Genomic DNA, 13,698 nt, shown 5'->3' with positions numbered 1-13,698 from the left:
GAACCATTTTATGCCAAGCACCTTTGCTTCTAAAGGCGTTCCGCCGTTAAGGACAACACTGGACACCAGAGATGGAATAAAACATCCAGCCGTATGCAGGATATGATACTGGAACATGTTCGGAGCAAATGGAGGCGACAGGTAATCTATTGGCTATGGGTGCATTCAAACGCTGGCATACGCTATAATGAGGAAGTTTGACGTATAAGCAAAGCAAGTTGGGTCTGTAGGAAATGTCTTCGATTTGAAATTGCCGTATATGGACTACTTACATCTCGTACGGAGGACAGAAGGTCAATCTATACGTTTTATAATAGTAGTCTTTGATGTTTTTTAGAAAGAATTTTTCATTGTAGTCAATGCTTACATCGAACTCAGCTTACTGTTTGCATCTGACAAGGGACAAAGAAATTATCTAAAGAGTACAAAGTTTGCGTATTGAAAGACCTTGCGAAGGTAGTGTTTCCTATTAAGCAATGTAAATTGAAGGTACACACAGAAATAAGCATCTTCCTTGCTTGAAACGCAAGCTGGACAAAACTGTACTTATTAATAGCAAGGATAAAGGATAGAAATATAATTTAGTATGTTATACTATGGCCGACGGCCTTGCCGCAGTGGTGACACCGGCTCCCTCAGATCACCGAAGTTAAGCGCTGTCGGGCTTGGCTAGCACTTGGATGGGTCACCACCCGGGTCTGTCAAGTGCTGTTGGCAAGCGAGGTGTACTCAGTCCTTCTGAGGCTAATTGAGGAGCTACTTGATTGACGAGTAGCGGCACCGGTCACGAAAACTGACAACGGCCGGGAGAGCGGCGGTGCTGACCACACGCCCCTCCGTATCCGCATTCGGTGACGTCTGTCTGAGGATGACACGGCGGCCGGTCGGTACCGCTGGATCCTCAAGGTTTGTTCAGACGGTGTTTGTGTTTTGTACATTATGTTATGGGTAGCACGAATGAAATTATGTGTATGAATGGATACTGCTTTTGTTACCGACCCAGGATATTTACTTAAAAACGAGTCCAACAACCCTACTGCCAAATATTGCTTTTAGTCAATATTTACACAGTTCTTCCAGTTAACTGCATTGCAGAATACTGATGTTGCAGCAACACTAACTCTGTTCATGATACGTAAGTTATAACTGGTGTCGACAAAGGACGATGGTTGTGTCGAAAGTGTGTTTAGGACTGGTGAGGAGGAGTACAAAAGAAAGGTTCACATACCTTGAAACAATGAACTAAATACGCAAAATAAGGACAGGCACATTAAACAATTTATGATCCGAGCATCTGAATGTGAGTGATTATCCAGTCAAATCTATATACCCGTTTTAAATAAAGAACAATAAAACAAAAGTGACTAGTTGCAACCGACTTTGTTCCACACAGACCTAGACTTAAAGAAAAAGAAATAAATGATGTGGAAGATTATTTTGTCAGTGTGTTTCCATTTAAGAAGGTGACAGAGTGGACAAATGGTGAAAATTGGGCTCCGTGACGAATCATTAGAGGTGCAGTGTAGCACTTTTGTCAGCTGGTAATCAAGAAACAGTTACACGGAATATTTTCTGAGGAATACGACCAACGGCAAGAACTGTTGACGATACTGACGATCTATGGTGTATCTTCAGCACAAATCAAAGGACATTACGTATACAAAAGACAGGAAAGAAGATTGGGGTTTAACTTTCCGCCGACGACGAGGATATTAGAGAGGTAGCATAGGTTCGGATAGTGGAAGGAAATCGACGATGTCCTTGTTAAAGGAATCATCCTGGCATCTGCCTTGAGCGTTTTAGGAAAACCACAGGAAACCTCAGTCTGTATGGCCAACGGGGATTTGAACTGCTGTTCTCCTGAATGTGAGTTCTTGTCTTAAATTGCGTCAGCTCGTTCGGTAGGTATACGCCAAGAAAACTTAATTTAACTGCTAGGTAACGATCCTTTTGTCTACAGGTAGAGAGCGTGTTGAAAAGTAATGGCTCAGAACTTTTTATGTGAAAACTATCAAAGCTTTTCTTAGTAAAACAAACTTCATTAGCATTCTACATCTTTTCTTCTCAAAATAGTCACAAACACAACGAGCACATTTCCCTCTACGATAGACCAGTTTGTTGATACCGTCACTGTAGATTGTTTGACACTGTTGACGGAGCTACTACCTGACCTCTGCTTGCACGGCTTCATCACTCTCAAAGTGAAGTCCTAGAAGACATTCTTTAAATTTGAGGAAAGATGAAAATCGGATGAGGCCAAGTCGGGACTGTATGAAGGATGATAGATGACAGTGAATCCGAGGCATCGGATTGTTGCAGTTGTGCACGGACATTGTCATGTGTGTGGAAGAATTCAAATTTGTGCTTTCAATTTGCTGACGATCTCTCACGCACCGACATAGTTACGTTACACACCGCCACGTTACACGCTAAAATTCGGAGCCCTCTAGCGGCAGAGTTTGCAACTTGCGGCAACGAAGCGGGAAAGTCGACTGAGTAGGATGGATGGTGGTGGTGGTGGTGGTTAGTGTTTAACGTCCCGTCGACAACGAGGTCATTAGAGACGGAGCGCAAGCTCGGGTTAGGGAAGGATTGGGAAGGAAATCGGCCGTGCCCTTTCAAAGGAACCATCCCGGCATTTGCCTGAAACGATTTAGGGAAATCACGTAAAACCTAAATCAGGATGGCCGGAGACGGGATTGAACCGTCATCCTCCCGAATGCGAGTCCAGTGTGCTAACCACTGCGCCACCTCGCTCGGTAGGATGGATGCATGTTCCGTAATACTTCAACTGATATTGAGAACAGTATAAACAATTCGTACGCATTATTCTTCAGCGCTCATTCGTAAATTCAGTTGTTAATTTTTAGGAAAGGCAAAGCGACTTAAAAAGTATTTCCACTTGGTGCACTTTTTAAATCACGACGAATGCATCATAATTGCCACAGACTGAGAGTAATCTATTACAACATTAGTGGCAAACTTCTGAAGTTTGTCGTATCACTTGAACACCTAATTGTAATGAAATGCAATGAACGCGTGAAGCCAGTAGCAAGGAACGCAAATGGAAGACTGATTTGTTCGGAGAGTTGTGGAAAAATATTGTGATTGCAAAACGCTTGTACAATTTATTCTAAAGTGCCTGCTCTTTTCCTCAAGTGACAACCCTTTCTGTCTCTGTGTTTTTGCAGGTTAAGCGCGCTGCACTGTTCGTGCTCTTCCTAACTTGTGGTTTTCGTTTGCCTGGCGTTTTTTGGTCGTCGTCTCTTTTGTTAGAGGTGGCTTCTTTGTGTACTGTTACGGGAGCAGTCTACTCTCGTACCACCACGGCCTAACTAGTGGTCTCACATCTGAGAATGTGGTATTCCAGGTTGGAAATTATTTTCTGAGTCTTGTCAAACGGTGACATGTTCAAAGACGTGACTGCAATAAAATTACAAGCTTTATAACTTATGCAGCAACGACCTACAAATGTGGTTTAAGAAAGTTTATTGAACTCAAACCATTACCGGTTTCGGATTTTTACAAATCCACACTCAGATGGCATCTTACAGTTTTCCTTCCTTTTCTGCTGGGGGCCTCGTTCTGTGTTCGTCACTGGTGTATTGCACTAAGAGAAACAAAAGGTTTTTCGTTCACAATACGGTAAAGTTGTGAGAGATGTTTGTCATTTTGACCTTCATAGAATTACTTGTACATAATATTTCTGTATGTGATCCCTATCAATGAATAGAATACCATATTAAAATTTAATTTACATAAATTTATTTCTCTGTTCGACTTTTAAATTATTTTCATCGTTCTACCAAAGACATATTTTCTGAACCCATACACTCTGTATGGCATCTGTAACTTAAAGTCTTTCGACTCTAACATCCTTGAAACAGGTATTTTTGCTGCAAGTGTGAAATTGGGCTACATTTTGCAAACGTTGAGTGTGTGCTGCCATAAAATATAAAAAAAGTATATGTTGCAGTAGTTTATAGGAAATTAAACAGCCTTGCATAGAGCAGATGCAAAAATGTATTTGAGAATAGTGAAAATCACAAATACAAGACTAATTCATCACAAAGGAACATCCACCACTTAAGTTTTCACCTCATTTCCTGTTTTATTAACTTAAAAGTCATTTCGTGAATGTTTCCGTAAAGTTCAGAATGAACAAAAATCTCCCGTAACTTTAGCGTATAGTGGACGAAAAACGTTTCATGTATGTTAATGCACCACACCAGTAAGGGACAGCAGGAAAGAAAGGAAAGCTGCAAGATACAACGTGAATATAGATTTGTTGATATCCGAAACTGGTATTGGTTTGAGATAAATAAACTTTTTAAAATCATACCTATGTCTGGTTACTGCTAAAATTATAAACATATTTTCTAATAGCTGCAATGTTTCATACAACCGCTGAGCAGTCGATTTAAGGCGATCCCGCAGTCGCAGACATTCAGTGACGTCATCTAATTCCCATGTCGGAAATTCATGGGATAAGTACAAGTATTCTTCTTTGCAATCCTTGAGCAGACGGACGTTCTTGTCTACTGTGTTCCCGTACACTATGGCAAAATATTCCAGTACTGGTCGGATCAGTGCCGGATACAGCACAGTACCGCACTGTGAAGGCAAATTGGATTCTGGATTGAGAACAATTTAAAGCGTCCACATACAGCCAAGTGCTTTATCTCTGTCATCACGGATGTGCTGTCTCCATGTCAGATGCCTGTACCAGCTAGATACTTTGTAGTGCGCGATCGTGGGATGGAGCCTCCCACGATCCGCACTGGCTGGAGATCCACAGACACTCCACATGCGTCATTACTACGGCCTGGCCGCGACGCATCACGTCGACTTTAATACCTCGCGTGTATTGTGCGGTGTCGTCCGCATATAAAGGTAAATGTCTGACTTTGGGACGTATGAAGTATACAAATAGCACAACAAGGTGCGCAGTACGGACCCCTGCGGTATCCGCAGCCATAAGCGAAGAAAAATATCCATTATTGTGCCGAAACTTGCCTCGGACAATATTCCGTCGGAAACAGTAGCAGGCAGAAAGTGAGGAATACATGTTGAAGAAACAGTAGCGATTGTAAATTAACTGTCCGCAGCCCGTGGTCGTGCGGTAGCGTTCTCCCTTCCCGCGCCCGGGTTCCCGGGTTCGATTCCCGGCGGGGTCAGGGATTTTCTCTGCCTCGTGATGACTGGGTGTTGTGTGCTTTCCTTACGTTAGTTAGGTTTAAGTAGTTCTAAGTTCTAGGGGACTGATGACCATAGATGTTAAGTGCCATAGTGCTCAGAGCCATTTTTTTTGTAAATGAACACTTACCAAGCGGCAACTTTCAAACGAGGAACGAACTGACAATCGGCGTACGTGGGTAAAGCAATTTAGATTTTGTAGTCTAGGAGAGCGTTTTAGTAAGTGTTCTTATTTTACACAATACGCTGTTGAAGTACGAAGACGGCGAGCAAACTTAATAACAGGTTTCAAATTTTATTTTTGATACAACGCAGTCGATGTTTTAAGAAGAAATGTTAAAAGTAGAGGGCACATAAACTACAGACAGCAGAACAATTTTCAGGAGAATAATCAGTTTACTTTTTTTGCACACCTCCATGCCTGCTGTCAGTCTGAACAGTAAATTGGCTGGGAAATATGTTATTGTGTACTTTTAAAATGGAATGCATCAAACTTTTTTACCTTTTGGACTCACATCGTCGGTCCAGCAAAAGAATTACGGAATGTAACGAGAATAACATTTTAAAGCCATCACATTTGCTGTTCTGATGCTAATATTTTATTTCATTTAGTTTCGAAATAGAAACATGACCTGGAAGACATATTACTACGGAATGAAAGTCATTACATACACAATTTTGTGAAGTCAAATGAGTTAACTTATAATATGGATACTACTGCAACATGTAGGACAAGGTCTGTAATAGGCTATATTTGTCGTACACGAATCAAGATATTAATAAAAAATACTCCTTGATGCAAGTTTACCATGTTCTTACGATCACTTACAAGGCAGAAGTTGTCCATTTTGTACATTAAGGAAGGTATTTTTTAAGGTAAGGTAACCGGTACAAGCCGCGCGGGGAAGCCGCGCGGTGTAGGCGCCTTGCCACGGTTCACTTGGCTTTTCCGTCGGAGGTTCGAGTCCTCCCTCGGGCAAGTGTGTGTGTGTGTGTGTGTGTGTGTGTGTGTGTGTGTGTGTGTATTGTGTGTGTGTGTGTGTGTGTGTGTGTGTGTGTGTGTGTGTGTGTGTGTATTGTCCTTAGTTATATAAGAAGTTTATATAAGCAGTGTGTAAGCCTAAGGACCTATGATCTCAACAGTTTGGTCCCATAGGAATTTACCACAAAAGAAAAATTAACAGCTAAAATTGGATTTATCGCACGGAAACTGGTCTCGCAGTGCTGTTCATCTTGCGTATATTGTAATCAATAAATATTATACAGTGGCATGGGTCAATCCAGTACGGATTACTCCACGATTGCGTAAACTCTGGTGCAAAAGTTTCGTGTTCAATCAGCATTTACAGCACCGCCTGTAGATATTGTGTTTTATACTAAAAGGGAAACAACTTCACGACAAAACTGAGGGATTATTGTCATCTCATTTCGACCGTACACGTTATTTCGCTGTACCAGAACAGTCAACTGGAGTCTTCTCTGGACAAGAATCACCATACGACGCCTACCAGTTACAAATGCTGTACTGACTCTTTCTCAAATATAAAAACAGAGTGAAGGGGAAAGTATTCATTCTGCCTCATAAACGCTTCTCAGTTTCTATTGGCAAAAAGACAAAAGCTGAAGACTTTACACAAAGTATAATCACCGACAGCTGCATTTTATCTAGCGAGTAACAACTATTCGGAGAGTTCGTCTTCTTATGAAATGCTGCGTGTAACGGCTATATCTGTGCACTCATTTTTACATAACGAGCATTATTAGCTACACGTCAGCCGGCCGGTGTGGCCGAATGGTTCTAGGCGCTTCAGTCTGGAACCGCGCTACCGCTACGGTCGCAGGTTCGAATCCTGCCTCGGGCATGGATGTGTGTGATGTCCTTAGGTTAGTTAGGTTTAAGTAGTTCTAAGTTCTATGGGACTGATGACCTCAGATGTTAAGTCCCATAGCGCTCAGAGCCATTTGAGCCAAGCTACACGTCGAATTTCTTCTTCCTCTGTTTAATAGTTCAGGTTATTCTAACGTAAGAAATAGGTCATTTGCACTAAATGCACCTTTACATCGAAGGTAACAGAAATGAATCTGTAAGTCGTTATTCCGCTTCCTAATAAATGCGAGCATATTAGATTGATACCACACTTAGTCGCACGTAATCGTTCCACTGTAGTGAGCTAATAAAGAAAAAAAAACACTTAGTACCAGGATACGAAGGCAACGGTCATCATTTGCAGGTCGTAGTAAGTCGTATTTTCTGCCGCACACAGAAAAGACCCTAACATCAACGAACCCGAAACAACGAGCCGAGTTGCAGACGAAACATAGTGAGACACTGTGAGCAGTGCACTGCAAAAGCAGTGTTTATTCTATCAGCATGGCTGGAGAGTTAGTTCGGAACCTGATTGTAAATACACGACTGCGCTAGCAGGCGGAAACCTGTATCCAGTTGAAGGATTGCTACACGAGAACACTGACAGGTAGGACACGAATATACACTCTATAAAGCTGCAACGGCAATGGACACATTGAAGCTCGCAAACTTGATGACGCCTGTAGTGGTTAATATCCACGAGCTCTAGGTGATGAAATAGCTCTTTGTCTACGGCTCAGAAAAGTGTTGTGCACCATAATTAGGCGTGGTTTTATTATCGTGCTTCACTTAGCGCAAAGATTGCTAGTTTTTCTATTTTTATCTTTTTGATTTTCCTGAGCTATAATGATGTTCTTCTGTAATTGCAATATCGTTAACATGACGGATCACTGCAGCATCTCAATATCCACTGCTTTCTCAGAGCACAGACTGAAATCCTGCGACCACGTTCCTTACTTTACCGCAGCTGGACAGCTGTTCACAAATTTTCAGTTCTGTGTGATACAGTGACCGTTTGTTTCCCTTTCCACATCTATACCATAATGACAACAAAACCGCTACTAGATACAATACTTTTCTCTCTATACGTGTCTGATATCAGTGGGTATTTGTTTCTGCGCGTATCTTATAACCGTCTCTTCTTTTCGGTTTCCACCTTCCACCAATTCTTATCTTGGGAACCTCGTTCTTGCTGTCTTCTGCCTATCCGTCTGCTGGATACACCTCTTTCCGTTCACTATACGGCCATCTAATTAAAACGTTTTTATTAGGTCGCTTTCTTGTGTGTTTGTTCGGTATAAATATAGCAACTGATTTTAGTCGAACTTCTCCATGAGCTAGAGACTTAAAATCTTCGGCGTTGCTCGGTACTGGATGACAATGCAAATTAACTCGCTTTCTTGTCTAATCTATGGCGGAGGGTGCTTTGTCTACCACTGACATTCCCAATGAGTTTGAGCACTGAAACTTTTAACATACCTCAGAACTCGAACACAATGTAATATTAACCAGCTTTCTCGTCTGGTGTGTGGCGGAGAATACTTCGTGCGCCACTGCTATTTTCCCCTTTTCCTGTTACATTTGTGAATGTTCCGTGGAGAGAACGGTTGCTGGTAAGTCCCCAAGTGAGCTCGATTCACTCTAATTTTTGCCTACTGAGGACTTTCCGTGAGATAATCATAGGAAGAAGCAAAGTGTGGGGTTGTAAGATGAAGCAAAACTGAAATATTCCTGAAATTTCTCTCATTGTCTCTGCTGTAATCTCATCGAAATGTTTGAAATTAACTAAAAAATTTGACACACACAAGACTAAAAAAGCAGAAAATAATTACTGAAATAAAAACATTTTGGATACAACACACTTTTTAAACGGACTAAAAACAAAATAATTTCTCCTAGGCCCATACAGATTTCTAGCCTCACATAGATAGTCCTGAAAATTTGTGCTTGTGAATTTTTAACAGCTATGAAAATACTTGTAAAAAACATGGGACGCATGCAATACGTAAACTATGTATAAACAGCTGACTTCCTTACTCATCTTTATGTTTGTCTGACAGCCGTCTTTGAAACAGTCTAGTAAGATTTCACTTCGGCGTAGCGAATGTTCCTTCCCTCAAAGGTAGAAAAAGAAAGAATAGGGTTTAACGCACGCCATCGGCAACCAAGTCATTAGAGATGGCTCACAAGCGCGGACTGATGAAGGATAGGAATGAAATAGGTTGCTCGCTTTTCAAGGAAACCATCCCAGCACTTGCCTCAAGCTGTTCAGGAACACAACGGAAAATTTAAATCTACATGTTCGGACTGGATATGAACCCAGGTCCTTCAGAATGGTCGATGAGGATATTACCAAAGTACCATCTCTCCAGTTTGTCCCTTTTTGTACATAGGGTGGTCAGAAACAGTCTGAAAAGCTTGGAAGGGTGTGGCTGAGAAATAACTGTTAGAAAAAAAATCGATGCGTTGCGCCGTTTCCGAAGTAATTAGCACTGAAGTTACCCAATCAGGCTATTGCACACGCAAATTCAAGCGGCACGCCAGAGACGGTTTCGCTAAACGTGTTCTTCATTTTGTTCCCTAAAACCGAACGAGAGAGCGACACAAAAACTGAACGTTGGACGCTAGTAAGGATCGAACTCCAGCCAAAGGCTTAGCATTCTCATGCGCTGTGAGAACAACTGAGTAACTGTACCTGGCGCGCAACGGCCCGATTGGCTAATTCCTATGCTAATCAACCTGGAAACGGCCAACGTACTGAATTTTTTAAAACATTTATTTCTCAGCACAACCTACGTTGCAGCTCTCTTACAAGCTTTTGAGACTCTTTCTGGTCATCCTGTTTCTAACCACTTTATCCATTTCTGACAAAACCGAGATTCGTCTTGTCCCTTCTGTTATTTTATTCAGTAATTTAATCCAGAATCTCTCGTGACGTGATTTACACAGAGATTTTTCGAGCAGGTGCGAATTCTCATCCACCAAAGTTGGAATAGCGAGGCAACACACCCTTTAACTAGTGAACTGGATTTCGGAACTGGTATACATGCATAAAATAAATCAATTTATTAGGCGTGTGATAGCACATAATGTGCTTTAACCAAAACTTTTGTGAAAACTTGATGTGATATTAGATAGATCTACTACTACCCAAGTCGGAGTTAATTTCTTAAATAAAACAAAGTCAGTAACAGAGTACGAAAAAAAAGACATCTTTGAGAGTCTGACGGGTAGTAGGTTTCTAACTAAGTCTAGTGGTTAGCATTGCCGCCTCTGGATCACGAGATCCTGGGTTCGATTCCCGGCCTGGTCGGAGATTTTCTCCGCCCGGGGACTGGGTGTTTGCGTTGTGCCCATCATTTCGTCGTCATTCGGGAAAATGGAGTGACTGGACAGTGGAAAAATTAGAAATTTGTACGGGCGCTGATAACCGCGCCGTTGAGAGCCCCACAAACCAAAAATCATCATCATTTAACTAACCAATGGGTGATTGCAATATTGTCTTCTGGTCACAATGTTTTTTTACGTACTTAATATGCTAGCGTGGAATGTCAGATCCCTTAATCGTGCAGGTAGGTTAGAAAATTTAAAAAGGGAAATGGATAGGTTGAAGTTAGATATAGTGGGAATTAGTGAAGTTCGGTGGCAGGAGGAACAAGACTTCTGGTCAGGTGACTACAGGGTTATAAACACAAAATCAAATGGGGGTAATGCAGGAGTAGGTTTAATAATGAATAGGAAAATAGGAATGCGGGTAAGCTACTACAAACAGCATAGTGAACGCATTATTGTGGCCAAGATAGATACGAAGCCCACACCTACTACAGTAGTACAAGTTTATATGCCAACTAGCTCTGCAGATGACGAAGAAATTGAAGAAATGTATGATGAAATAAAAGAAATTATTCAGATTGTGAAGGGAGACGAAAATTTAATAGTCATGGGTGACTGGAATTCGAGTGTAGGAAAAGGGAGAGAAGGAAACATTGTAGGTGAATATGGATTGGGGGACAGAAATGAAAGAGGAAGCCGCCTTGTAGAATTTTGCACAGAGCACAACATAATCATAACTAACACTTGGTTTAAGAATCATGAAAGAAGGTTGTATACATGGAAGAACCCTGGAGATACTAAAAGGTATCAGATAGATTATATAATGGTAAGACAGAGATTTAGGAACCAGGTTTTAAATTGTAAGACATTTCCAGGGGCAGATGTGGACTCTGACCACAATGTATTGGTTATGACCTGTAGATTAAAACTGAAGAAACTGCAAAAAGTTGGGAATTTAAGGAGATGGGACCTGGATAAACTAAAAGAACCAGAGGTTGTACAGAGATTCAGGGAGAGCATAAGGGAGCAAGATAGATACGAAGCCCACACCTACTACAGTAGGTGAATGGGGGAAATAAATACAGTAGAAGAAGAATGGGTAGCTTTGAGGGATGAAGTAGTGAAGGCAGCAGAGGATCAAGTAGGTAGAAAGACGAGGGCTAGTAGAAATCCTTGGGTAACAGAAGAAATACTGAATTTAATTGATGAAAGGAGAAAATATAAAAATGCAGTAAGTGAAACAGGCCAAAAGGAATACAAACGTCTCAAAAATGAGATCGACAGGAAGTGCAAAATGGCTAAGCAGGGATGGCTAGAGGACAAATGTAAGGATGTAGAGGCCTATCTCACTAGGGGTAAGATAGATACCGCCTACAGGAAAATTAAAGAGACCTTTGGAGATAAGAGAACGACTTGTATGAATATCAAGAGCTCAGATGGAAACCCAGTTCTAAGCAAAGAAGGGAAAGCAGAAAGATGGAGGGAGTATATAGAGGGTCTATACAAGGGCGATGTACTTGAGGACAATATTATGGAAATGGAAGAGGATGTAGATGAAGATGAAATGGGAGATATGATACTGCGTGAAGAGTTTGACAGAGCACTGAAAGACCTGAGTCGAAACAAGGCCCCCGGAGTAGACAATATTCCATTGGAACTACTGACGGCCGTGGGAGAGCCAGTCCTGACAAAACTCTACCATCTGGTGAGCAAGATGTATGAAACAGGCGAAATACCCTCAGACTTCAAGAAGAATATAATAATTCCAATCCCAAAGAAAGCAGGTGTTGACAGATGTGAAAATTACCGAACTATCAGCTTAATAAGTCACAGCTGCAAAATACTAACACGAATTCTTTACAGACGAATGGAAAAACTAGTAGAAGCCAACCTCGGGGAAGATCAGTTTGGATTCCGTAGAAACACTGGAACACGTGAGGCAATACTGACCTTACGACTTATCTTAGAAGAAAGATTAAGGAAAGGCAAACCTACGTTTCTAGCATTTGTAGACTTAGAGAAAGCTTTTGACAGTGTTGACTGGAATACTCTCTTTCAAATTCTAAAGGTGGCAGGGGTAAAATACAGGGAGCGAAAGGCTATTTACAATTTGTACAGAAACCAGATGGCAGTTATAAGAGTCGAGGGACATGAAAGGGAAGCAGTGGTTGGGAAGGGAGTAAGACAGGGTTGTAGCCTCTCCCCGATGTTGTTCAATCTGTATATTGAGCAAGCAGTAAAGGAAACAAAAGAAAAATTCGGAGTAGGTATTAAAATCCATGGAGAAGAAATAAAAACTTTGAGGTTCGCCGATGACATTGTAATTCTGTCAGAGACAGCAAAAGACTTGGAAGAGCAGTTGAATGGAATGGACAGTGTCTTGAAAGGAGGATATAAGATGAACATCAACATAAGCAAAACAAGGATAATGGAATGTAGTCTAATTAAGTCGGGTGATGCTGAGGGAATTAGATTAGGAAATGAGACACTTAAAGTAGTAAAGGAGTTTTGCTATTTGGGGAGCAAAATAACTGATGATGGTCGAAGTAGAGAGGATATAAAATGTAGGCTGGCAATGGCAAGGAAAGCGTTTCTGAAGAAGAGAAATTTGTTAACATCCAGTATTGATTTAAGTGTCAGGAAGTCATTTCTGAAAGTATTTGTATGGAGTGTAGCCATGTATGGAAGTGAAACATGGACGATAAATAGTTTGGACAAGAAGAGAATAGAAGCTTTCGAAATGTGGTGCTACAGAAGAATGCTGAAGATTAGATGGGTAGATCACAAAACTAATGAGGAAGTATTGAATAGGACTGGGGAGAAGAGAAGTTTGTGGCACAACTTGACCAGAAGAAGGGATCGGTTGGTAGGACATGTTCTGAGGCATCAAGGGATCACCAATTTAGTATTGGAGGGCAGCGTGGAGGGTAAAAATCGTAGAGGGAGACCAAGAGATGAATACACTAAGCAGATTCAGAAGGATGTAGGTTGCAGTAGGTATTGGGAGATGAAAAAACTTGCACAGGATAGAGTAGCATGGAGAGCTGCATCAAACCAGTCTCAGGACTGAAGACCACAACAACAACATATGCTATAGCACTTCGGAACAACCGGCTATCATTATAACATTCCGTAGCCGTATACTCTGCATATTGGGCCCGCTGCTGGTGGAGAAGCTTCCTTCCAATACAGATTGTAGATAGCTGCGACATCCGTGAAAGGGGTTGACATTACACTGATGGTATCTACCAAGCTATTAACAGTATCTGTAGGCAACAGCATTTCTATTAACTGTCCTTCAC

The 13,698-nt window shown here is 41.4% G+C and overlaps 1 pseudogene; it reads left to right on the top strand.

Moving 5' to 3' along the window:
* The first annotated feature begins 599 nt into the window (after window positions 1–599).
* On the top strand, window positions 600–717 carry LOC124722281 (annotated as a pseudogene).
* Window positions 718–13,698: the final 12,981 nt, after the last annotated feature.

Source organism: Schistocerca piceifrons, chromosome 1 (assembly GCF_021461385.2).
Source record: "Schistocerca piceifrons isolate TAMUIC-IGC-003096 chromosome 1, iqSchPice1.1, whole genome shotgun sequence".
NCBI lineage: Eukaryota > Metazoa > Arthropoda > Insecta > Orthoptera > Acrididae > Schistocerca > Schistocerca piceifrons.
Note: the sequence above shows the minus strand (reverse complement) of the source record. Positions and strands in the feature narration are given on the sequence as shown.